The following is a 27,897-nucleotide window of genomic DNA, read 5'->3' on the forward strand; positions in this document are numbered from 1 at the left end:
CTATTATTACCATGTTGACATACATTTGTTAATGGTTTGATTCTCCTAACATTTCTATTTTGCAACACAGAGAGACACAGTAAGGTCCTGAAGTTCAGCAAGGTATTACTCTACACGAGGAAGGTGGAAGAGATTCTGGGGAGCTGTTAATACGCTAAAGTTTAGAGACTATTCACAGTAAACCACATTTTAAATACATTTCCATGGCTGTGTTTATTTCTAAAATATCTAAAGCCATCAATCAAGTTGTAGATTAAAGAGATATATAAATATCCAACCCTGAGAACAAAACTATTTAAAAAGATTTATTAACAGTTATTTATTTATTTAAGTCCAGTTCCTGTAAGATCTCAGTGGTGTGAATAAGTGATTTAAAAACGGTTCCTTATTTATTGGCCTTCCAGTTATATATTTGGCCTCTGGATTTTCTGATAGCTTTAGAATACCTTTTTGTCTGGAATGAGGTCTAATAACCCAAATTTTTTGTCCAAAGCAGGAGATTTTGAGAAACTGATTTCCTAGTAAATCTTCACCATGGCAGCTGCTGTTATTTAACTGATAACATTCTGGTAATTTAAAATATCTTCTACAAGGAGCATAAGCCCATACTTGTCAACTTTGTCTTAGGATTTGAGTGTATTTTCCTGGAGTGTTTGAACTGCATGCTCAGGCATTCTTAACCTTCTGGTTTAAATCCAAAAGTTTCAACTGTGGGAAGCACTGTGTTCTATGTACACATCCGTTGCTTCTGGAGAATTTAATATGTCATTTCCATCACAACTATATTTCTAGTAGCTGAATTTGGATTGCTTTCTTTGGGCATTAACTAGTACAATTTAGATTTATGAACTGAATACTACAGAGACTTTATTTTTAGTAGGTCTGCATTTTAATACAACGCTGTAGGGGAGTATAATGCAATACAGTGGATGAAAGTGATGGAGTCAGTTTTCTTAGGCGGTGCCTGCACCGCAGTGGAGCCCGGTGCAGCAACTGTACCCTGCTTCCATCTTCTCCTCCCTTTTTCCTCTTCCTTCTGAGTTAGTTCCGTCTGAGCTAGCTCTGTGGCTAAAAGCAGTATAGTGTAATGTAGTGTTTGAGATAAATAGCTGTGATGGGAAACAGCATACTGACCTAGGCATAGTGCCTTACTAATGTGGCTGTGTACAACTTCCAAAATCCAAGTTACTATCTCTGCATGTCATGATACTATGCTACGCCCACTTGGTTAGCGTTAACATAGGGATCTTTGCTCCCTACAGGATTCAGGCTTGCACATAGGTAGGTTTTCTACATTTCCAGTAGTGTTGTCTGATCTTTTGAGGTAGCTGCCATCCTTCAAAAACAAAACACCATCTAGCAAAAATTATTTCTTTGCAAAAAAGCCTTGAGAAAAAGATTTCTGGGTTAGACGCTACCTTACTTGACTGTGTGTGTGTGTGTGCATATAAAATTCATCCTCACCTATACAACTAGGAACGAGAGGGAATTCTCAGCTCCTGCAATAGGGAGCATGTGTGTCCCCTCCTTCGAGCTCCAAATTAGAGTGATGAAAAGAAAGACCTTAGCTCTGCGCTGCCACCCCATAAAAAAGCCTGCAGATTTGGCTGATCATAGAGAGAAGACTTGTGGCTGCAATTGCTGCAATTTGTGTACTTTCTTCAGGTTAGAGAATTTGGGCTAAAGTTGTATCCCACACAAACACAACTCTGCACCAGTAGCTCCTCAAGACTGTGATTTGTTGGACATAATTTCTATTAGAAATTATCTTTCTTGAGATTAAGGGCTCTTATTGGGATGAATAAGTCAGTCATTAGAGCAAAAGAAAAAGCTAACTCAGTGTCAGCTTGCTTTCTGGTTCTCAGCCAGGTAAGTATTATAGATTAGACTGTTCCTGCCAAAAGAGTAATATGCAAAGGGCATTGTTCCTCTTTGCAACCCTGGCAGTTTCACATGGACTAAATGTAATTTGTGTGGCTGTTATTTTACTCATGCTCAACACCTTCCTGTTTAGAAAGGTCATGGAGAGGGAGAGGGAGAGAGGGCTGTAATATGTTGCTGTTCTTTTGCAGGAGCAGTTTCTCACTGATTTTTATTTGCGGGGGCAGGAGAAACCCAAATCAGTGCTTTTCCCACTCTTTGTTTGCTGTATCCCTCTAGCCAGCATGCTGGGAATGACAGTGTAGACAAACCACTCATGAGAAGGAAACTTAATTCATATGAGAAAGAAACTTAATTCCTTAGATGGCTGCATAAGACAAAGCCACAAAAAAACCTTGCTAATATTAAGTTGGGCTGACAAATTATTTTCTACCATGATCGATTTGTAGAAACATTTCACACTAGCCAAGAAATATTACTTGGAAAATGATAATAGCTTGGCCTATCTTTTACTTCAGCTACCCTTGGCCCTACTCTTCTCCTGTTTTGTGTCTTAGCAATAATTCCTGCCCCGCATCATGTGTAAAGTGTCTAGGCTAAGGGCATGTGATAGTGTCAGCCTTGGACTCTTTGGGGAATATTTAGAGCAGACATTGGCCCCCAAGTATCACAAAATGATAAGATGTCATGTATCAGTTGAACAATGTTTGATGAACCTAGGCTTCTAGCTTAACTCTGTCTTTGCTAGTTTACTGAACCCATCCTATTTAATATTGGAAAAAAAAAGAAATTAGAGAAAGGAAGTATGATCTTCTGTAAAGTATTTTTCCTTCCGGGCTCTGTTAAGTCGGGTACAGCACAGCACTGAAACAGATTCATAGTTTTCAGACTGGAGTTGCCTCACCTCTAGCAAGCTTAAAAATATTTGGTGAAAGAGTTTAGGCCTACCTGCCGTCAGCCACAGGCACCTCTCCGGCATTTAATGTTTTGCTTTAGCGCATGGGGGTTTGGGGCTATACTGTTTTAAAAGCTAAGGCACCTAACTCAGCCATCTCCTGCTTAAAGCTACTTGAGAATTCACAAACTAAGAAGCCTGATGCTAAATCTTGAAGTATAGGATGCTGACATTAAGTCTTGAAGTATCTGATCCAGTAAATATGCTCAAGGGATAAGTTCAGGTGTTAAATACAAAGCTGTTCGGTACACAGCTGCCACAACCATTTTTATTCAAAAACACTGGATGCCCAATGGGAGGGACTCAAGACAGATTATTCTCAGCCTGTCTTTGATTCGTACATAGTTTTTAATTATTAACAGCCTCTTAATGATTAGGAAATACTGGAGAAAGGCCCAGAACTAAGTATTTTTTGCAGCCCTTTAGCATGCCCTCATCACCGCTGCAGAGTTACATTGTCTCTTTCTTTCTCTGTCCATGTGAATTTTATGTACCTTTTTGTATAGTTCAGAGCTTCATTAAGAACTATAGAAGGTAGAAAATGTGCTCATACCAAATTCACCTGTAGCTGTGAGATAGGCACGCTGTATTTGCATTACCTCAGGTTAGCAATATCCTGTTACTCGTGCTACCTATTTCCTGAAGAAGCTGTCCAACTGTTTGGATATTGTATAAAAGTAGGTATCAGTCTCCTCTGTGTTTTCTAAGAAAAGAACGACCAATAATTCAGGCGTATGGGGATGAGTTATACACCTTTTATTCAGCAAGTCCAGCAGGCTCTGATTAGCCATCTAATTCAGATGCTTAAATTTAGGACCGATTTCACAGACTACACTGTCATTTTCTGCTGGTTGGTTAGCTGTCATGTGCTCTGAATCTCCTTCTTAGGTAGCCAACTTTGCTTGTGAGTAGTTTATTAACTTTGTTCGAGGGTCAGGCTAATGCTAGAAGTGTTAATGTCCATGGGCGAGAGTCTCTAGCTTTCAGTTTGGCAATGCCTAATCCACTTTTAAATGTAGGCTTTGCAACAGACTTTCTTATAGCATCAATAATTCAGTGCCCTCGGTTTTCTCGCTGTTCAGCCTGAACCCCTGGGGTCTTAACCCCTGAAGTCTTGAAGACATGCAGTTGAAATGTAATAATCGTTGGGAACTATGATCTGAGCGTGAGTATTGTGACATACTATAATAGTAATCCTTTGAAAAATAATGTTTGAGGTGTCTGAAACAGGGTACTGAAAACTTTTAATCTTATTCCCTCATCTCTCAGACATATTCAAAAAAATATTAAATTGATAGGGATGAAAAAAAATTAAAGACAAGTCATAAAGAAAGCTCAAATGGTGTGTTTTAAATATAACAAGGGATTACACATTTAAGAACACAGTATTGAAATACTGAACAAAAAGTTAGGAAGCATCATCCATCTGCTGAATGAAGCAGATCTCCTGCAGAAAAAAATAGCAAGAGACTATGTAATTAATGACCCTATTAAAATGCTTTTGCCTAGTTAGGTTCAGTTAAAGCTGCACAGACAACCCTATTTCTTTCTTTTCCTAAATTTCTAGTGTTTTTACCCCTAGAATTATAATATATTCAGTCATATGTAAAGAATTAGAACGTAAAATCTTTGTTTCCTATGTATTACTTTGTTTTTCCAACATTCTAGCGTTTGCAAAGTGAAATAGAGACTAAGGCTTCATTTCTGTTCCACCAGTCCATCAGAGGTAACATTCCAGCAATTTATTAGGAGCAGGTGTTAAACATTTTATTCTGTTTCTCTCCTGACTGTATCAGTGACTTGCTCACTATACTATTATGACTAGATACTTGCTAAACTGTCTAACATAATTAGTGATGAAAAAGGGATGTCTGCTAACCACCAGTGCAGTTCAAGTAAGTGATATGAATTTGTTTCCCATTTTTGTTCCAATTTTCCACCTTGTTACTTTCATTTGTAGAATATCAAATGGTGTTGCCTCCTGGCACATCTTGTGCACCATGATATAGCCCAATGCTACCTAGCAGCTTGTCCTTTTTACGTTTGTAAATACACTATTGTTGGTATTGATCCCGTGCTTATAAAGTACACTTAATAGCACATACTGATGTCAAACACATGATTTGCATTTTGTCTGGCATCGTCTTTTAAAAAACCTGAATGGTGTGAGAGAGTTTCCAAGATCCAGACGCATGGTCTGACCTTCTCTTGGGATTTTCATTTAATTATAAAAAGAATAAAAATGTTGGGTTCATTCAATGGAAGGGTACCTATGGAATGACATATTAGTTTAAAGTCAATTAACATGGTAATCACTTATGAATGGCATATTTTTGCTTAAAGAAATGTTTACTAAAATTAATGGTCATATGGAAAAAGAGTGAGGACTCTTGTGGTATGTGGTAATATATTAACTCCATAATATATGAGATTAATGAATTATTACCGTGCTACCTGTATATTATCTTCTGAAATTAGTGTTAGAAAAAATCCATCTGATTATGGAACATCTCTCCAGGAAACTTAGGTTTGAAGCTGTACTATGTCTAGCCAAGCCAATGTCAATGTCCACACCATGCCTGCTCAATGGTTAAATGTAGCAGTTAGCCTCCACTGTTAAGGAACTACTTTATGAATTACTTGCAGATAGAACAATAATGCTGACATGAATCTTTTAATGAGTAGCAACATATTCTGTTTCACGCCTGACCTATGACTTTTTTTCTTTTTGCAAGTACAAGAACGTAACTCCAGAGGACAATATTTTCTGCTGTGAGTATAGCAATTACCTTTTACTCCAAGCGGATAGAATGTTTTGTATGGTATTTTAATGGCTTGTGATTCTGATTAGCTGTAAAGTAGTTCTGTGTAGAAATAGAAGCAATGCATCGGTATATTCTGCTTCAGTTCAGACATACTCCAGTCCTTACATCATCACTGATACCAGAAGAAGAGCACCCCAGCAAGTGGAAGATCCTCCCTGTTTTTTACAATTGTCAAGTTTCTACAGCTTGGCCCAACTCAGAAACATTACTCTTCCTTCACGCATTAGTGAAAAATCTCACTCCTATGTGGGAAGAAAATCCTAACAGCAGCTTGCTGAGATCATAGGGCTTTAATTAATTTCCTCACAGAATATGATGTAAATGCTGTGGGAACTCACATTTACATTAAAAAAAAAACACTGAAGCTAGGCTCCTCCTATTTTATCAACCTTCTCATGTGACATGCAGTCACCACTTTGTTCCTACTTTTTTTGGTACATCCATATGACGTAATTTGTAATTCCATTCCCAGATAAAGAATCAACACAGCATCAGGTTAGCATCAGTATTAATGCTGTCTTTTAAACAGGGAAGTTAGCCAAAGTGCAGGGCTTCATGAATTGTTTTCGTTTCGGGGAGAGTGATAATTGAATATGAGATCTCTGATGCAATTCTGCTCATTTACAGTGTACAAAGCCCTATTTCCCTAAACCCAAAAGAAATCAAAGCAGAGAGAAGTTGTTCACACGTAGCTCCAGGTCTCTTTAATCCAGCCTTTGGCTGAAAAGTTCTCTTATATTTTTGTGCTACTTCTGTTGTTACATTTGGTGTTTTCCTGTTGTCTTTTTTTCTCACATTCTCTGGCCAATCTGCTGCGTGTCTTACACCTTTTAAAAATTATATCTTCTTACTATGCTATTTATCCCATGTATGTCTTGCAAGCACCTTTGTTTTGGTTTTTGATCTGTGCTTGTTTAAGGTACAGATAATAACAGTTTCAGCTCCCTGCTTCTGAAAGTGAGCTTAGTGACATTTTTCAGCTGTTTAAAATAAAGGTAAGCTGGTCCCCCAAACTTTATTAAGGTTAAATTTGATACCTATGAAATTATAAGAAAGGTAAGAAATATAGGCTTATGAATATTACGGAACAGTTTGGGAGCTTTGTGCAAGAGGGTTAGTAATGACTGGTGGCAAGGGATATGGGAAGATTCTTGTAAAACCTCTGAAGGGATCAGATCTACAGGTGCCCAATATGTTTAAGGTCATTCTTTTATAAATTTCAAGGCCTGTGTTTAACCGGAGCTTAAGAGCTCTGGTCTTTATCCTGGTTTTTGCAGACAGCTCAAAAAAGGGTTGAATGGCATTTGAAACATTTTTTAAGCAGGCGGTAACTAAGTCTAGATAAGTTTAATTACCATTACTCAATGTCCAAAATGTGAACTCTGATTCATATTCTACTTTTTTTCATCTCACTGGCATAATGTTTTACAGCAGGGAGTCATATGAGGGTGGGAAAACATATTTGGAAACCTAAAGCCAATCTGGATCCAAAAGATGCAAATCAGTGTGTTCTACCCCCATTGTGAAGGGGCAGTTTTAGTAGTGTGTTGAAACATTCTACATTATGGAGCTGGTCAATAAAGCCAAAACATTTGAAGTTAAACTTTCTTCCAATGCTGTGATTTATTTCTCAGAAATGATTTCTAGATATTTTCTTTATATTTTATTTGACCACAGTTGTTCAGCTTGTCCTTGTATAAATAGTTTGTGGATTTGGATCTGCTTTTCATCCTATAAACCTTAATATGCTTCCAGAGAAATACATAGATTCATATATAATAGGGTTAGAAATCTTAACCCATTCATGCAGTCACATGTGTATAGTACTTGTGCAGATACAAGGATATTTTAAACATCACCTCTGATGAGGACAGGAATGTTTCAGGGGAAATTTTATTATAAATTGAAGTAAAACATTTTAGAAGAAATGTACTGATTCCTTTCAAACATCCTATGAAAAGAAAGACCTATTTCATAAACTCCTTGTTGAAGGTCACCCTGGGGACCGCTGTCTTTTTCACAATCACCACAGTGGGCTGCAGAAGCGATTGAATGACTGATAGACAGATGGACTAATTTGCAGAGTATTGTGTGAGTTTTTAAGGCCATCGCTCTCTAATCTTAAAGATTCTAAATAAAAAGAAAGGGCAGTATCACATGACCCAGCCACAAGTATTCTCTTAGCCAAAGCAAATTTACATCTTATAGACCATCTAGGCTTGGCCTCAGGTTGACCTTCATGTTTACAGATCAAACGAAAACTGGTGATGCAGTATGTATATCTAGGGCACAAATTCAAAGTTGTTGTAAAGGATGTGGAAACAAAGAAACCTAGGAGGCTAAAATATATTTTTAACCAGTGATCCAAACAAGTCTTGTCTATGTTCTCATGGTGTAAGGATATCTGAATGTCATTCTTCTCTTTTGGCAGGTAGTTAACAGTCTTCTATTGCGATCACTTTGTTTTGTTTATTCTTCTCCTCTGAGAGAAGCGTGCATAGGGATCTCAAGTCTGACCATATTCTGTCATTCTGAAATCTTCTTTTTTAAATATCTTTAAGTAGCTACGTTCCTAACATCCCATCACTGGGATATTGTCTGATTCTACCTGGAAAGCCACTTCCCTTGGAGACGCAAGGAGAAAGTTTTTTCAAGCATCTTTGGGTTTCTTGTGGCAAACTTGTTAATGAATAATTTGAAGTTTACACCTGAGTTGTCTAAAGTTCTTTGTTAGGAATTCAAAACCAGGGGGGAATCTTGGTGTCATTTCAAACTGAAAACCTGGACTGGATTCTTGATTTGCATTTGTTCCTAAAGCTGAAGATTTATGAAGGTCTTTTCTTCTGTCATAGAGATCCTGATTCTGTTTTCAATTCATATATTATCAATGAAGAGAAACTTCATCAAAGTGAGAGAAACAGCAGTGGTTCAATGGATAGGGCAGAGACAGCCATCCAGCAACGTGGGGTAAGTATTTTATTCCTCACTGTCTTCTTTCCTGAAGGTCTCTAAGACTTGGCAGGGAGTGGGTCAATGGTCATGATTAAACATCACAACAGCCTACTTTCTGACAGGTTTTTCTTGATTGTGTCCCATACACGTGCCAAGAAGTGCGATAATCTTGTGAACAAACTGCAGGTATGCCATCATGTGTTGGGCCCAGATCTTTATATGGCAGTGGTTCACATGGACTGAAGGGTAACTGCGTGATATGGATGTGTTCAGTTATAAACATTTGCATTTTGCTCATCTCAGGGAGTCATCTTCAGGTCATATGACATGTGATAGGAGGACTGTCACAGAACTGTGTCTTGCCTTTGGCTTGATGACAAGAATATATATGTTCATGTGACACTGTAAGCTGTCTTGTAACAAAATCAGAAACATGTGGGTCGCATAGTGGATATATGTTTAGCCGTCTGATGGAAGGCACGCTTGCTGCCTTCATGCAGCCTGCTTTGCAGAAGAGTTGAGTGTCAAAGGGTTAGAGCACTTACCTTGGATTTGGAGGCTTGGATACTGATTCCTGCTGTGCCACAGATTCCTTGTTATGATATGAAGCAGACCAATTTAGTCCCCCTGCACCTCAGTTCCACAACTATTAAATGGGAAATTTAGTGCTATACTTGCAGATTGTAATATACAATACAGGGATCATATGAGCGGTTTTAATAGAAGTCGCTGGAAATGTATCAGAGAATTCAGGATTAGATCCTGTGTTTTTCATCTTCAGGAGCAGCATCTCATTCCCCATGGAGATTCAATGAAGTCTGAGGAGTTCTGCAGACTGAGAGAAATAATTGTATGAAAAAGCAAAGATTATATTACTACCCTTGATTGAGTGGCCATGCCTGTCATTTCCAATTCACATTCAGAAATGCTTGTGAGAGTTCCTTCTACTTTTGGATAGCCTGTGTGCAGTTGTTGCCATCTTATGTGCCTGATAAGGTATTTACAAGCTTTTCTTTTTGGTGCATCCCTTCCAAAATGAACATAGTCTAAAATGCTTTGATATTACGCTTTCACATTACCCAGAAATTGCAGCTGTTGCAGTATCTGGTTATTAAGTGCAGTTTCATATGAAGTATGTTACCACTATTTGCTGTGATTTCTATCAGCTCTCAAGTTCTAAAGTCTCTGTTTTTCCAGTAAAGCTTGGTATAACTTTGATTTGGCTACTCACATATACCAAGTGCCTAATCCTCCAAAGTTGTTTTATGTGCCTAACTCCCTCTGAAACCATGAGAACTTAGCAAATAAATACATTTGAGGATCAGGGCCAAATTTCTTATCAAAGCGTTCCATGAATAGGATTTTTAAAAGGACACAAAAGAATTAGGAGTATAAGTCTGATCGAAAACCACGAGTCTTAGGCTTTTAACTGTCTTAGGTTGGTCCTTTTCCTTTGCATAGCATTTCCAGAAGACTTGAGAGTTCAGCAGCTCCTAATAACTTATTTAAGTTATTAAATTTATTAAGAAGCTGCTGGGTGTTCAGCATTTATGAAGCTCAGGCCACTGGATAGATGCCTAAACCAATTTTCCTCTACATTTGATGGTCTTGGTGTCTCTTCTAACATGACACCATGGCAATTTGTGATTAACTACTCCTATAAAACAGTGCACCTTGAACTGCCGGCTTTAAAAAGCTGGTTAATTTTCCATCTCCAACAAGTGATTGCTGAATTTTCCAGAGGGATATTGTGCAGTTCTCAATGAGAAAGGAAGTGCCCAATGGGAAGGAGTGGAAGAAAGACTATTAAGAAGTGATATAAACTCTTTAAATGGGATGTAGCTAATAGGAGAATGCTCTAGGCAGATGGATCCTGATTTTAGAACATGTATTTATTGCCTCCAGTGATCATCAGATTAATATTTCCTTGAGCTTTTCTCTTGGTATGGAATAGATGAGGAAGGGGGAGGTGAAAGGGAAAAGAGTGGCTCAAAGAGTAAGGGAGATTTCTTTGAGGTCTTTGACCAAGAAGCTGTATTTTAGTGCTTAGAATCAAAGGCAGATAGCAGAAAAGACTACCAGTAGGAGAGAGAAGAAAGTTTTGGGAAGGAAACCACCCTCTTTTCACATCACAACTTTGGATCACTTCTGGCACCTACATGTTCTGACATAATTTGAACAGCTCCTGAGCTGTAAAATTCACTGTCCAAGAAGCCTCCCTACTTCTTGCACCTACTGACTCTCATTAGCTCACTGCCTTGTTACTCTGTTGCTTGGTAATCTTTGCAATGGTTTTATTACCTTATTTTACAACTTGGCTTATTGTGTTATTGAACACTTGCTAATTAATTTTCCTGCCAACCCACTGTTTGCTTGGCTCTCACATTCTCACTGAGCCGTGGACAATACCCTTCCATTACTTTTCTGTCAGACTCACTACTTCAGTTATGACTAAGTCCCATTTCTATTCTGTCCTTTCCTACCCTTCTGTCCTCTTTTATAGCTTGTTTGTTTTTCCTTCCCCTTTCTACCATCCCCAGAGTTCTTTTTCCCTTTCTCTCAACCTTTTGTTTCCACAGCCTCCACCTCTTATGTGGCTTCTACTACAGAAAGTAAAGGATCCTTTAGTAAAGACTCAAAAATCTGTTTTTGTGTCTGTTACCTTTCACTTTTATTGCCTTTCATCTATGCTAAGCCTATATATCTGTCCATATAAATATAACATACTTAAAACCCGTCAATCTGTCACTTGTTAAATTGTTAATGCTTGTCAGATTGTCAAGTTTCTTTCTCCTCCATTTTTGTCATAGATGACTTCTGTAATATCCCTGTCACTGTAAAAATGGGTGTTATCTGTGATTCCACTTCCTTTCTGGAAAGCCATTCTTCATTTCATTTTTTCAAAGGTCGTATCAAAACCTTGCTATTTTGCTTTCTCTAAATTCTTGACTTTTCTTCTTCCAGAGTCAACTGGAAGAACTTGACAGCTGTAAACTCCTCATCTGTGGTTTCCTTGGTGCCCACATCATACTCACATATCTATCTAGTTAGTTTCTTTATAACTGTGAAGGTATTTACCATTTCATTCTGACCACATTAACTCTCTCTTTGAACCTTTCTTCTCCTCCATTGTGTTACATGCAACTTTTCTACTCTGTTTTACGATCTTCACTTTTTCAGTGCTGTTGGCAACTCAACCTACCTCAGTATTTCATGTATTTGTCTTCTATTTTTTTCTTCCATGCCATCATTTATGCACAAAACACATCGAACTACTCCATAAAGCCACCCTCAAAACCTCCTTATTTTGGCAGGGTCATGACGAAGCTGATGGGTGGTAAAATTGAAGAAATCTACAGAAGAGACTTCAGAGACTTATTTTACTCATGCTACTCCTCATTACTGTAGCTAGTTTTTGAAAGCTATCTTGACGGATAGTGGTATCTTTGTCACAAAATCTTCCATTTGTTTAGTTTTGCTTACCTCCTGGCATGATGAGTATCCTTTTCCTGAATAGTAAACACTGAAAACAGTCACAATTTCAGCTCCCCCTTTTTTCTTAAAATATGGTCTCCTCCATCAGGATTCCAAGTGCGTTCCCAAAAAGTCATTCAGTTCATTGGAAATGAAGAATGCTCAGCAACAACAGGGTTTAAATTACGGCAAGTCCAAGCTAATGTCCAAATTAAGGTTATAACTATCATCTTGGGAGCAAGAGATAATGGAGGCTACTCCTTTTGTTTCGAATGCATACATGTGTTGCAGTTCTTGAACCTAAGCCTTTAAAAAGGCTAGTTTTTCTATCTAGCAAAATCTAGTTTTAGATCTTATGCATTTAGTCTATTAAATCTACAACTACATTGTGCTTTTGAATGTGAGGTCAAGTAACGGAATTCCATCCTCTAGAAGATTCTGAAACGTTGAGTGAAAAAGTTAATCTCCGATTTTCTTTTCTCCAGAATGGAACATTCTTTAAATACTGCAACTTAATCAAAAGCTTATTATATTGTATCCTGCAATGCTTCATTCTTGTAGCAAATTCAGACTAAATCCATGAATTCCCATAAACTGTTGTAATATATTCAAGATAAGATGTCAGATGTAAAAAAGTGCCATCAGCAAATCTTTGACCAATCTTACCACAACATATTTTTTAGCTAGCTACTTAGGGCTGCGTCTCATAGGTATCAATTGTCTAAACCGTAGTTCTTTCTTTTCTTTTTTTCCTGAGCTTTGCATATGTAATTCTGATGTAATTCAGTTCACTTCAGTGAACTTATTCCCCAGTAGATTAGCCCACATACTTAAATTATATTTCTCAGTTTCCTTTATAAACACCCAACTTGTAGCCCATACATTTTTGGGCAGTATTTAACCAGACAAGGAATCCCACTGATGCCAATACAAGTAAATACCACTGAAAAGGTATATAGATGGCAGAATCAAGACCTCATAAGATTGAAGACGGCTACAGAGTTAACTAATTCCTGTGCTTGCTCTCTAGAGAGGTTTAGAATGATTGTGAGCAATCCCTCTGTATTGTAATATGCTACTCATTGTAAAGACTCCAAGTGGGATTATTTTCAACTCTTTCTTTTTCTTTAGCCCTAACAGGATTTGAATTTGTTTCATTTCTCTCTCATATCTTTCCTGCTTGCTTTCAGACTTCCCCATTTGTTCTCCTTCACAAATGGATCTTTGGACAAACATTTTGTATGTGGGATGGGTCGCCATGTTAAAAAGATTATCTCACCATGGAGTCCAATGGCATTTAACAACAACAGTGCTTATATTTTTCTCAAGTTGCCTTTATCTCTTAATCATTATTAGGTGATTAAGATTTATGACATCTTTTTCATCCAGAGATAAAATCAATTAGTTGAAAAATCTTCAGCTTGTTAACTATAGTCAAAAAACTAACTGCCAGCTTGGATGTGTATAATTGTATTTTCCAGTTCAGTGAGCATGTGCGCAGGAAAACAGCCACAACCCCCAGGAGGGAGTGGTCAGCTGGTCCCAGCCTATTCAGGGCTCTTGGTGCCAGCCAGCTTTCAAAGAGGGAGGGGTAGGCCGTAAGGAGCCCGGAGGATTTTGCCGACCCTCTTGGGTAATTTACACCAATCTTAAACATGTATGTTTGTCTGAAGTCTCTTTTATCAGCGTGGTAATCCCATTACTGACAAATGAAGATGTAATCACAGTTTATTCAAATCGTTTGAAAGCTTTATCCCCCTTTGAGAGAGAGGAGAACGTACAATTGGCTGCAACTGACTTCCTAAACTCCTACTGGGACACTAGCAAAGCAAAAATGATTTTTAAAAAGTACTAGCACTTGGATATGGAATGAAAAGTATAGCCTAAATGGTTTCTGAAGAAAGGAGTCTTCTCTTGCGTGTGGACTTTACATCAAGTTCAGCACTGTTATTACCAATTTAGAACAGGGAAGGTGAGAAAATAATGTTTTCTGTTGTTGGCTCGTTCTTCAGCAGTATTTCCCACTAATGCTGTCTCTGCTTAGCTCCAGCAGTAGTAGTGAGGGTAGGGATACTGCTCACAGAGTGTCTCCATCACCAGGGTAACCACTGGCTTATATACAGAGTTCCTCCCTTTTGTGAAAGGTACAGCAGTAACCAGAAAGGTGTGGAAGAAGAGCTAGAACAGATACCTCGTGCGTTTCCCAGGGGAAGGTTGTCTATCAGAACGTTCTTCTGTCAGCCTTGTTTGTAGCAGAGAGAAACAGAAACACAGACCTAGAAAAAGGTCTTTGTGCAGAAGTGAAACCTTAAGCACTAACAGCCGCACTGAGGACTGTGATGATTAAGGGCCAGAGAGGATCCAGAGGGTGTACTAGGAACCCCTTGTTAAAATTTCTTCATTTGTGGAATAACTTCCCCGTCTGGGATATAATCCATTCGCACTGCTCTGATATACTGATATCAAGTTTTTAAAAATACTCTGAAGATTATACCTCCCTCTTCCTCCTAAGTCACATCAAATGACACTTTTAGTCATTTTTCTCGCGAAATTATGCCTAGATGATAGTCTACAATTAAAATGCAGGTAACATCATTTAGATAATTTTAGCTTCTGAACAACAAAAACAGTTCTATAGCATTTCAAATGCCAAAAGTAATGTTAATTTTAAAGAGTTGGTATATAATACAAATTCCTTTATCAGACAGTTGTCTCCCACATGAGTTTCTTGACTTCTGGATGAAATTTGATCTCACTGATGAACAGAAGATCATGTTCTGTAGTTTTCAGTATAGAGCCGTGTTGCAGGAGGTGATGATTGCTTTGAATTTCCATTAGCTAAAGTGAATCCCTTAGGTAAACTCTCATTGCCCTCAGAAATCGTCATTTTTGTCTCTTTATGTTACCGCAGTTCACCAACCTAGACTAGGAATTCATTACATGAGTACATAATAAGCAAAACATTTTTTCTTTGAAGAACTGGTAGTCTAAATAGTCTGAATTTGGGAAGAGAGAACTGAAGCAACTTGCCTACCACCACACAGCATGTTGGGTTTATAGCTGGGAATAGCCCTTACTTCTCTAGCTCCATAGTATCGCTTTCAGTTAATATAAACCAGCACTTCCAGTGAGTGGCACTTGTTTCTTCCTTTTTGCTGGGCCTTTCCTTTTGCTGGCACAAATTTTCTTATGGCTACACAGTGAAACAGAATTGATAGAGACTAGAAGTAACACAGCCAGGAGAAAAAAGTTTTCAATTGGATCAGTTCCCCACACTGAGTCATTGTTCAGCGGTACAAACTCTTGTGCTGGCACAGTGGAAGGAATGACAAAGGCATGGAAATGAACTGTCAGGGTAAGTAAAGGAAAGGATGCTCCACAGTGAGAATAGCATTGCTAGCAGTAATGCTGGCTTTCACTAGTTTCACATAACTGAAATGATGGCCTCTGTTTCCTCATTAGTTTCAAACTAACTTCACACTCTACTAGGGTAGCATTGGTATTGGTAGTGGCATCTCCTTTTGGCTCTGTGCTGAGCGTGTATATGTTCAGAAGGAAGCGTTCAGCTATGTGAGCAACCTTCTCCTTTGAAATACCTGCATCCTATGGTATGGAAACCCCTGCTTTGAAAGAGGAGTTGCAGAATCTACGGGTAAGAAGCCTCCACAAGAAGGAGGTGGAAAAGCAGCAGATGTTATTCTATCTTTAGATAGTATCCAGACATGAGAGGTGCTGAGAATCGTAGTCCAACTTCTGTTTTATTTTTGCTTTGTTTGCTTGGGTTCTTTGTTTCTTTTGTGGGGGTGCAAATTGATAATTTCAACAGGTATTTGGAATACTGACCAGCATTTGATTGCAGATACTTTGGACATAGTTATCATCTGATAAAAGCACACAATCATTGAGACCAGCCGCTTGTGTAGAAGAGATGAGTTTAATCTTTAACGAAGGATTCATCCTCTGAGAAAACTTGAGTTCATACTCTCAAATACTGCTTGCTGCTGGTCATTTAGTAACTTGGCCAAGAATACTGGTAGAAATGACCTGGCGAGAGGACTTTTGTGAGTCACTAACTACAGTTTACTTTATTACACTTAATGTTGCTTCCAGAAGAGTGATTTTTTAATGTTAGATGTATAACCTTGTTACGCTGGATTTTTCCAATTAAACATAAAGATGATCACTGTTTACCTAGGTCTTTTCTGCTGGATGCATCATGTCAGACCATGTTTTGGCCCAGAGTACGTTTTCCTGCTCAAAGAGCAAAAAGGGTATTTCAGAATTCTCTTTTTCATCTGGGAGTTCCTTTCCAAAGTTGTTGGACTTGCGGGTTGAGACACAAAGCAGAGTTCAGACAAATAGTGGGACAGAAGAGTATTAAGATTATAAAAAAGCCCTACCATATCATGGAAGATCCCAATGTGAGTGAGTCAGAGCTTTCAATAAAGCTCTGACAATTTTGCTGAACTTTGTTACAGCATTTGCAGCTGTGAAAAGTGAGCCTTCTGCAGTATTAAGAAGCACAAGCAGAAGAGAGGGCACAACTGATCAGTGCACTGAGCTGTCAAACCGAATGTGAGATGTGCATGTGGTAAGAAATTTGGGCCCCATTTAAATGTTGCAGATTGGTTCCAAAGGCCACTGAATTCTTTCACTGGCCTTTCATTTTAGCATACATGTACTTCAGCATCGGTATCATTTCTCTTACTTCTTGCAGGAAAGCTCTTTAAGCTTTCTAGCCTGGGGAGTGGTTGTGTGTCCTGATCTTGTTATAAATATGTTCCATGTTACAGATCACTCTCTCGAGCAGCACATTCAATTGCAGGTTTATGTTGCCCTATTCATGACTGGTACAGATCTTTCCTTTTTTTATCTTAAGGCACGTTTGACTTTCTGATCTAATGATAGTACCCTACGATGAAATATGGAGGATTCTAAACACCAGGAAAATTCAGCCTAGAATCATTGTATCATTTAAATTGGTGTCTTTCTGTGTTTGTGCATTGCAATGCTGGAGAACAATAATGGTTATCCATTCTCTCACTCTATGTAATTCTGTTTTTGGCTTCCTGGTGTCTTATTCTCAGCTGGTGAGTTAAAATTTTGCCCGAGATACATTTTAGGAATTCCAAGTGAGACCTTAGCTTTGAGTCTATTCTTTTATCACACATTTTAAAAAAATTCAGTACTATTCATATTCTTTAATTTAGTGCTGAACCATAATTTGGAGATCTACCATAGAGAGATTTTTTTTTTTTTTCAAAGAGAAGAAGTCTTTTCAACCATATAAAAATTTTCAGGAAAACATAGTATTTTAGGCAAATATTTTATGTGTTTTGGACTCAAAGATACATCTGAAAGAGGTTCACTTTGGTGGAAAAATATCTCATTAAAAATATCTCTTTTATCGGTTGGAAAGATGTGGAAAAAATAAAATCCAATATGAAAGGATCTCCTTCTTCAAAAAAAGGTACATTAAAATAATTATCTTTTTGCTAAAAGCACTTACTGTTTTTTTAAATGAAAATTTAAAAAATTAATTCACATTTATATGTAATATACTTGCCAGAGCGAAACTCTTAAAAACTATGTTTATCTAATAGTTGTTCTGAGAAAACAAAATGCTGAAAGTTTGAAAACACTGAAATGTATCATTTCAACAGCTCTTGAACAAAAATAGTAAGTACTTTGATCATGAAAGTACTTCAGTTAGTTTGTGCTATAACATGTTGATGACATACAGGCTACAATAGCTATCATTATATCCCCACTTGTTTTGTCTGTAATGATTGTATTTAGGGCCCAAGAAATACTGGAATTCCATGATGAAAAAGCTCATTAATATGAGAAGTCTGCATGAAAGTTGAATGTTCTTCCATTCATAAGTAATCAACTTATCATAGCTTTGGAGAAGAAGACAGCATATTTTGGTTGTTGACTGAAGCATGACAATGATCTCTACTCCTCTATACAGTTATCATTATTGTTATCATAAATATCTTTATTTTAAAAGTTCGTTAGGGACATCCAATTAGATGCAAAATAGTAAATTTTGTCATCGTAAGTACTGAGAAACGTAAAGGCCCTGAGGCTGTGGGACAATGTGCTCTAGCTGTATGCAGGAGATCCTGACTAATCAGGTTTTGCAAATTTGCTTTTATTGTTTCCCCTGTAAACTATGCCACGGAGTAAGGAAGTGTCATAAACAGTACAATACTAGCTTCCTTCTAAGCTGCTATTTTTAGTTCCTTATAGTTTATTGTCAATTTTTTTAAGAGTTACTACAATAGAGAATCCGTAATAATCTCCAGGGCTAGAAAGCTGTTCAGACTCGATGAGTGCTTTAGTGGGAGCAAAGGACTCAAGTCACATCTGATAGTCATACTTACTGAAGTCAGGCACGTATCTAAATGTTTGCTTGTTCAAAACTAGAACGCAGAGGAGCCTTGTGTTACCGATCTCCAAGCCTGCAAAGCAGAGAAGAGCTCAATTACAAATGTATGGCTGCATCTGTGAACAAGCAGCTTTTTTCGTAGTGATCCTTAAAAGATTTCCTTACTGGTTTGGACATGTCTTATATCCTCCCTTGAAAATAACTATCTTTACTTTTGCTTCTCCAAGCTAAGCAGCAGAATTAGACTAATCTAAGTAAGTATAAAAACTAAAAATACCACAGGTTTTTTTGCAGAATTTTTGCATGAGGACATGAAACAGACTACCTGATGTGTTCTGGGGAATCTGGAATCTGCAAAGAATGTGGGATCATTGCTGGCAGTCTGACATTCCTGATTCTAGTGGGTAAACGCTAAGTCCCGTTTTTACTTCCCGTTTCTTTTGAAAGGATACATATGATTGCAGCCTTACTGGTTTTGGCTGTGAGCTCTTCAAATATTTTACAGTATTCACAACTGTGTTTCGTCATTAGAATAAATATTTTGAACTGTAAAAAGGTCAAAACACATTACTGACTAGTGAGTTTAGTGAGTTCACTAAGTAGGTCTCATTTTTCTGTGCAGTGAATTTTATAGCAATGCTACATTCCTAAATATGTCCACCAAGAAGTCTATGTAGCAGTGTTTTGCAAGAATGTGAATCTGTTCCAATATGCTAGCTATATTTCACTTCCTGTATTTTATGGTACAGAGAAGAAGGGGACAGTGAGAGAATCTGGAGTGAAACAATCAAAGTATCAGTTAGGGAGACGATCTGTACAGAAGCATTTTAGATATTTATGTGTAGGATAGACCTTTCCTTTCTAGTCAAGAGGAAAGGATATGGTAGAGATATGAACTATTGAAGGTAAAACTGTGATATGGTACAGCATAATTCTGTTACATGCTCTGCAAAGAAAAAGAAAAAAAAATGTATCGGTTATACTGCAACAAGAAGTCTGGAAGCTATCATGATTTAGTAATATAAAAGAAAAATTTGACACTGTGACCTGAAGGCCAAGAGTTTGCATTGACCTAAAGGAAAAAACCACCCTTTCTTTCTCCCCTCTCCTGCAAATACAGGCTTCCAGTTCTCATGGGAGGTAGCCCACTGGCTCGTATCTTCACCTCCCTCTCTTCCCCATCTAGGCCTGTATCTTATGCATTTGTGGGTAGCATCACAACCTCTTCAGTACTCCATGACTTCTTATACAAGATAAGGTTGATTGGCCACATCTGCCAGCCAGCTGTGTCTGGCATGTGAGATCACTGAGCAGAAGAGAAGCTGCAGCATCGTGGTCAAAACAGAACCCCATCATGAAGCACTTTGCTCACTGCAATGCATTGCTGAGGCTTCTGCTACATCATTGCATCTGTTGTGACAGGTATTTCTCCTGGCACATCACCTACCATATCATTGTCTCATGCACCAGGACGGAGAAATGTCAGCTCTGAATAAAATTACAAATTTGGCAAGTCTGAGGCAGTAAAATCAGGAATTGGGAGGAAAGTGCCCAGCTTCTGAGGGATTGTAGTGTACAGTGAAGATGCAGCAGGACGTATCTTGAACAGTTCACTTGGTGAGTAGTTTGAAAAATACAGGAGAGTTTACCGGCATTTAGTGTCACCTAAATCTAATGGGGACTTTGCAGCCTCTAAATTTTAGGCGTTTGTCCCCCTAGGACAGACTCTAGATTTCTTGTACTCCTCTGTAAGCTGCCTCTAAAGCCTTTGGAGAGAGTTAGGCAGCTCTGAATTTTCTGCAGTCATCACACGGAGGATATGTTACATAGTCAATCTCAGATGTATGCATCCTCAACATGGCTGATACATGCTTCTCCAATCCAGGAGCTGCACAGACATATCAGCATGGCACAGCGCTTCAACTAATAACTTCTAGACAGCACCTGGCTCAAATCCAGCCATCTCAGAGAACAGGCAAAGCAAGTTCATGCTGCCTACAGTCAATTGAGTGGCCCAACCTCTGAATGGATGCTGCAGTAAAGGAAAATTGTGAGGTAAGAGAGAAGGGAGAAGAACAGGAAGACACCACTCTCCCCCTTCTCCGAAGCTTATATGCCTCTGTGTTTGCATCTATAGAGAGGTGACTCTATCTACTGAAAATCCACAGTCCAGAAATCAGTGCTGAAATAACAGGCTTGTTCTTTTTTAGAGGCCTCTGTCCTGTGTTTTAAAATGTGGTCAGATGAGGAAGCAGAAGTACCACTCTGTTTTTTTTTTCTGCTGCAAACAGCAAAGAATGCAAGACTAATGGGGCTAGCTCTCAAGCACAAAAGGAATCCTCACCCTGAAATAATGGTTTGGGCACTCAGTGGGGATTAGAGAGACCAAGGTTCAATATTTCACATTATACAGTCCTTGTATTCCTGGCTGAGGACTGTTACTGATAGGCTGCTTCATAAGGTGGACTAGAGAGAGGAGGAGGGGTGGGAGCAGAAACCAGCTATCTTCATCTTGTTATGTTTTAAAATGAAATTAATCTATTGATATCTGGTAGATCTGCCGTGAGACTATCTAACAGATCAGGCCCTGTGTGTGCACAGAATCAGCATTTACAAGTATGACAGAGATAATCAGTGAATTTAGATATCTTCAGGACATCAAAATGCAGCAATAATTTTGGGGGGATTACCACTTTATCTTCAGGCACCTTAGTCCTACTTCAATCCTTATTTAGGTACCTAAGTCTTTTATTGGATTTTTTTATTATTGTTCCAAATTAGTCAAGTGGTAGAAATTAAGTTTTTTACCAATTCATTTGGATGAATGTGTTCATTGAAGCATTGGTCAAATTTCAAATGCTATATCCCATTAAAAGCAGCAGAATCTTCTAGGCAATGAACATTAAAAGGAACAAAGTTACTTTTATTTTTAGCTGCTTTAGGAATCAGCTATTGAATAATTTCTTTCAGAGATTTGAAAGAAGGTAAGAGGGAGGTTTTGGGTTTTGCATTTGTTACACACCATGGGTTGAATTCCTTCTTTAGATTGTTTGGAGTAAATCAGGAGCGGTTCCAATGAAATCAATGGAGTTATGCAATCGTAAAATTGGTTAGCGATCACAGTCTGGCTGAGTAGGCCTATGGCATTAATCAGTTTTAAAGATCAGGTCCCTAAGTACTTAACTTCTAGGAAACAGCACAATGTGACATTACAAGGATCCTATTTAGAGACACACACTCTGCAGATCAAAGCAGGAACTACTGGAAATGCTTTCTGAAGGTATGTGTAACTATAAAATGTTTTGAGAGGCTGCCAGTATTTTGTAATCAGTGTTGTAAAGTTTTGTGATACTCTTGATGTCTGCAGATGTTATGTGGCCCGTGGCACAGAGCTGATGTTCTAAATTACCAATTATGTACCTAATGGAACCCTGAGAACTGACTCCCGTCCTCCTCTGGGTACTGGAGCAGTCTTTAAATGCTAGCAAAGGACCGGTGCTATAAATAAAACTCTGTCTCCATAGCAGCAGGCAGTTCAGTGCTCAGCTTTCAACACTTTAAAAGGTAATTACTGTCTTTTTTCTTTATATTTTTCTATTCTTGGTTTATAACAGCAGTAATAGCCTCCTGAGTTGGGCATTTCCTGGCAATTAATGACTGACAGTGTTAAGAACCCTTGGCTTTACCTCAAGCCCTCAAATTCTCCAGCCAGTCATTAACTGCCAGGAAGTGCCCTTCCCCATAGTCATTATTGCTTAATTATGTAAACCTGGATTAGAAATTTAATTAGATGACTTTTAACATTCTCTGATTCTCCCCCCTCTTCCTTGTATCCCAAGCATTAGTATTTGCCATGGTTATTAGCTGGTGTGGCTGACGTTCACTGCAAAATAATGCCAGTCTAGCAAGCAATATGCTTAGTCTCTGTGAAAGAAATCTGATTCCTTTTTGGTCGTTGATCAACAGAATTTATCTGCATATCTACTTGCAAAGAGTACATTAAATTAGACAAAAATGAGCTTCCAGAATTCTAGCTGGTACTGCTTTATTGTGCAGGAGAAAAATTATGATCTGGAGTTTTTAACTCAAATGAGTCTCCAGTCTTATAAATAGAGGAAAGCTTGTGATGGAGGGTTCTGAGTCCCTCTTTCAGCTTCCTGACTCCAAACTGTACCTGCTTCAAAAAACAGTACAAGAGTGTTGCAGGTGTTACATTTTGTCCCATTTTTCTTAAAAGTCCGATTGCATAAACTGTTGTAGGCAAATGCTTAAAAACAGGATTAGTATCTCTGGGCCATTTCTAACCAGACAGCCCTTGAAGCTGCTTTCACAGATCCGTCTCTCTTTACAGGGCCACTGTTCATTTAAATAATAGCTAACACAGCACCCAAAAACAAGGCTGAAATAAAACTGCTTCTCCTCATTTATCATGCCTATTTTTTATTCACAGTTTTTCAAGCAGATTTCCTACAAAGCACAGTTACTGTAATGCTGAGCCCGTGATGGCTACAGTCAAAGAAGTTGGCTTCCGGGAAGGCTTTGTAGCCTCTGTACCATTGACCAGTTGGTATACTTACCGCGCAATCTATCAGCATCGTCCATTTTACTGGTGCGTTAACAAAATCATCCCACCCAATCATCCCAACTTATCCCAGAAGGCATAGGCCTTCTAATTTTAGTTCCAGAGGCTTTATTTGGTCACTAAACAAAGACAGCAACTGAAGTGTACAATTCCCTTATACTTGGACAAAAGAGTAGCCAACCCCTAAAATTCATACTTGTGATTTTGGAAGAACTTCTAAATCATTATTTGTTCCTGACTTCTATGCAGGCTGTATGGCACCATTTAATGACTTAGTGTCTCTGACACTCCATACAACTCTAACTGCTCACGTATTTCATAAAGTACTTCAGTGTTAATTGCTTTAATGTGCAAAGGGCATATAATCTGGATCAAAGGACACTTTCTATGAAGTCTTATGTATTGCAGTACTGGTACAAAATATTACTTTCTGACATATAGGTCATGTTCTAATAAACAGAGGAACAGCAATAATGTGGATATGAAAAGAAATTATTATATTACTGAATCATCTCTTTAATTTGAAGTCCTTTCAAAAAAGCATACTATGCCTGACTGCAGCCTCCATCAATCCCTTGTAGAAGCATTAGCGTATTATGACAATAAAACACAAAAGCACAAGTGTCTTTTGAAAGCTCTTTAGCAGTAAGTATTCCATTCTTTTCTACTGTGTATTTTAAAAGAAAAAAAACTGAAATCCCCACGCAAATGAAAAACTCCTAAAAAGATGCAAAATATTATTGCTTTTTAAAACTCTTTCCTTTTTCTAAAGAGTTTACAATTTTATAGAATAAATATATTGAAATCTGTATCCATTAGAAAGGTAAACAATGCATGCTAGAGCCGGAGTATTTATGCATGATCTTAATTAAGCTATTGAATTCTAATGTTTCTTTTTAGATAACATATTATATGAACTTGAGGGATATGCACTTATGGCATGTACCTTTTGTGTGTGTGGTAATTAGCTAAATAAAACTGAGGCCAGCCTGCTGTGCAGGTGGAGGAGACTTCTCTGGAAAAGGAAGTTGACTTGATTGATTTCCACCTGTTGTTTTAAAGGCATACTAAAAGTGAAAAAGGAAGTATAGTGTGGAATTCCAGTCCTTTACTCATGTGCTGATGGAAAGAATAGGACAGATATACAGAGATTAATACTTGCACTTTGCAGCACTCTTGATTCTTCTTTCCCTTCTCCACACATTCCTGCTTTTACCTGTGATGTACTCTCCTTCTGTACCTGCTTTATGCAGCGTTGAAGCTGTGCACCAGAAGATCCCTTCTATAAGGTTCACTTCTACAACATAGTAGGTGTGTAAGGCTGCTTTAAGATATCTTTTGAAGAATGCTCTTATGATCAAGGAGCGTCAGTGCAATGGGTGTTATCAAGTGACAGTATGTTATAAAGTGAAATATGCATTCTTTCCTTCTCTAAGGAGATAAAGTGACTGAGAGGATGGAGCATGAATATGGGACAAGGCAGACTCTGGTTTGTATCTTGGCTCTGCCATTGACCTGGGGAATCAGTTTTGTGCCTTAGTTTCCCAAATATGTAATGATACTTGCCTCTTGTGTAAAAGTGATTATGATATATACCGATGAAAAGCATTAAATAAGAGTTGAGGTTTATCATACCGAGCCTTCAGAGGAGTCAATCCAGTTTTTAAATGCTATGATTCATCAGTTATTTTCATGATTCACACCTAGGATTCAAACTCATTTGCAGAAATGTGATCAGGTGAGAGGAGAGAATGAGAAGGCAGAAAAACACCTTAGTTTGCACCGAAAGAGGTAGATCCTCACCTGTTGAGAACCTGTGTAATCTACAACAGAGATCTGGTACATAATGAATATAAGTTTAAAAGCTATTGATTTCACTGTAACAGTGTAGATATTGCAATTTGATAGCTTACTAAAGCATTAATATAAAAATGCAAAGTAATACTTCCTTCATATTTGCATCTTACATACTTTATCTAAGTTAGTATAGAATACATTAAATCATGTTCTTTAAATAGGAATGTTATCTAGTAAGGAAAAAACTCAACGCTAACAGAATTTTCATTTCCAAGCCCATCCCTATAGGCAGACAAATTTAATTGATAATGAGATTTGTTAGTCTAACTTGTCAAATAAGAATTTAGAGTGAATAGTAAAATTAGGCAAAAAAAAAAAGCTCTGAGAAATACTACAGAAAACTAAGATTTCTTGATATGTAGCATCTATACTAAAGTATGTATATCTTAGAGATTTTTTTTTTTTTTGGTAAAAGACTGCTTTTCTTTCTGTTTTCCCAGGACTGGTTTTTAGCTCAGCGTGAGCAAAAAAAACTTGATTTAGGAAGGATTACAGGACTGATTCTTGCACTGTACAGCGTAATTTATCCACCTCAGGATCTGCTTAGGGCTCTTTCCCTTTGTGAGATTCAGAGACGAGTCAGAAAACTGTAAACTGCTTTAGGTATTCTGCCTCTCTCAAGTTTCAAGAGTATATTCAGATAAGACTATTTAGGCACTTCTCTGCAAAGAGGGGTATTGTCAGTATAACTTACACTGCTTTAACTTAGTTGATATTGCTCCAGTTAGGTGCGTTCATACTGTTGTGCCTATGTCCACAAAACTTTATGATTTAATCTTTTCATTGCAAATGAGGTATCTGAGCCTTGCTGGTACTGCTTGGAGTTACATTATATTGTGGATAGTTTTTATGATGTACTGTGGAGTGCCTCTTGGCATCTGAGGAACAGTAGTTGGAGAGGCTACTTTCTGATCCAAAATTCACTTGGTACCTCTGTTATTCCATTTCCAAGTTGCTCGTCACTTGTGTGATTGAAACACAGAAGAACTCAACACTTTATCTGGCAGAGAAACAAGCTTCTTTATCAGAGAGACTGTAGTGCTAGTGGTTAGATTGGATTTCTCAGGTAGAAACAAGTGGGAAGGAGAGCGAAATAATCATACAACAGTAGGATGGAAGAGGGTTTTAAAAGATCTTTTAGTCTATCCTGTTCTCTAAGGCAGGTTCATTAGTGTAATTCATGACAGATGCTGGGTTACATTAGCATTTTAGTTAGGAGAGCATCCTTGAAATAAGTCGAGTCATCCTTACTTACGGTACTTTAGTTCAGTGTCTCAGAAAGCGTGATTGGATTCCTCTTGGGTGAAAGTAAGCCAGAAGATTCAGTCCAGGAGTTCAGCCTCCTAATGTACGTTCAACCCATGGGACCAGATCAGTTTGTGCGGCTAGAATTAGTGTGAAGTAAACCTACTGAAACGCCTTCAGTGTGAATGTCGGGTCATCAGGACAAACTGTGTCGTTGTATAGATTGGCTCCTTTGGTATTAGTAGTAGAGATGCTAAATTTCGGGCACACCAACTCCCACACCGACCTTGGATCTGCTTTGTGCACCTTTGAGAAAAGGTTATTTCTCAATCAATCTTTAGATTCAGATAGTTCAGAGGGGAAGATTTACAGCTGGATGAAATGAAATAACCCATTATGTGAGAGTATCTTCACATTGTAACCTAGCTGAAACATTTCAGAGGAGAGGGTTTCCTTCACAACCCTCCCAGTAAACTTTAAGGGGTAGTGCTATCACATTTTAAATATTTGTGCAGCCTTTGTTTCTTTGGTGTTTGATGTCATACACTGACAGGCCCAGATGCAGTCTCAACGTATATGCAGAGGCTGGGAAGCCATGCAGCCTCTCCTGTTATCAAGTAACCCAGAGTACATGTTACCTACATGTGGAAGTAACCAGAGAGCAATAAGGGACTTGTGATAGCTTCTTTAGCTTCACTCATAAATCTCCACTTCCTATGCTACAGAAAAAGTTGGAAATAAATTTAATCTATTTAGGGATTTTTTTAAGGGATATTTATTTAATTTATTAGGGATTTAATTTTTAAAAAAATTGAGTAACACTTTAAAAAATTAAATTTTTCTTTACTTTTATTTGTACTATAAGAGTGAAAAGATTCCTGTAGCATTTTCTACATGTTCTTCTTCACTCTATTATGGAAATTTATTTTGTGTTTGTAGGTTGTTTTCTTCAAAAAAAAAAAACCTCTAATTCTTGGAAAGCAGTAAACAAAGTAATGGACTTTACAATGCAAGCATTGCCTTAAACTGCCACAAAAGATTCTGGAATAATAGTGACCTCTGTGTCTCTGAAATAAAGGAAAGCTTCTTATTTGTAAAATATGAGTCGTATAGATAATGAATTGTACATTGCGTGAGGCCTGTGCATGCGAGCCAAACTCAAGTGTGAAGAAGCAGCGTGTAAGTGAGGTTGTATAGTCTGAAAGGCACACAGTGAGAGATACAAGTAATGTCATGAATGGTGAAGGATCAGGATTGAGCCAGCTGATTAAACTGATAGGAGCCAAACAGTGCCATTGAGCCTTTGATGAGTGTCAGAGGTCACCTCCATACTATTTGCGAGGTCCCCAGGATGCACAACCTTACTGACCTAGTCACTAGATTAGACAAGAGCGTTGAGACTCCATCAGTAAACAACAACCTAACAGATGTAGATAACTGATAGATTACTAAGCAAATGCTATAAAAAAGTGAAGGAGAGGCAGCTTGTCAAGAGGGAAGAACTGGGGGAGAGAAGGAAAGAAGAGAGAAATGATTTGTTCTGAAAATGGTTTCTTCTGTGCCTAGATCTAAACAGCAGCACTGAGATGTGTGAGAAACTCGGGAAGAACATCGTTGGGATAGAGGTGTCAAAGCTCCTTCAAATTGGTGAAGTCTGTATTCATGCTAATTCTTCATCTGCTGAAGAATTAATGGAATTTTAGGTATTTCTTTAGCTGTCTCAGGGGTTTCA

This window comes from Struthio camelus, chromosome 4 (assembly GCF_040807025.1).
Source record: "Struthio camelus isolate bStrCam1 chromosome 4, bStrCam1.hap1, whole genome shotgun sequence".
NCBI classification, from domain to species: Eukaryota; Metazoa; Chordata; class Aves; order Struthioniformes; family Struthionidae; genus Struthio; species Struthio camelus.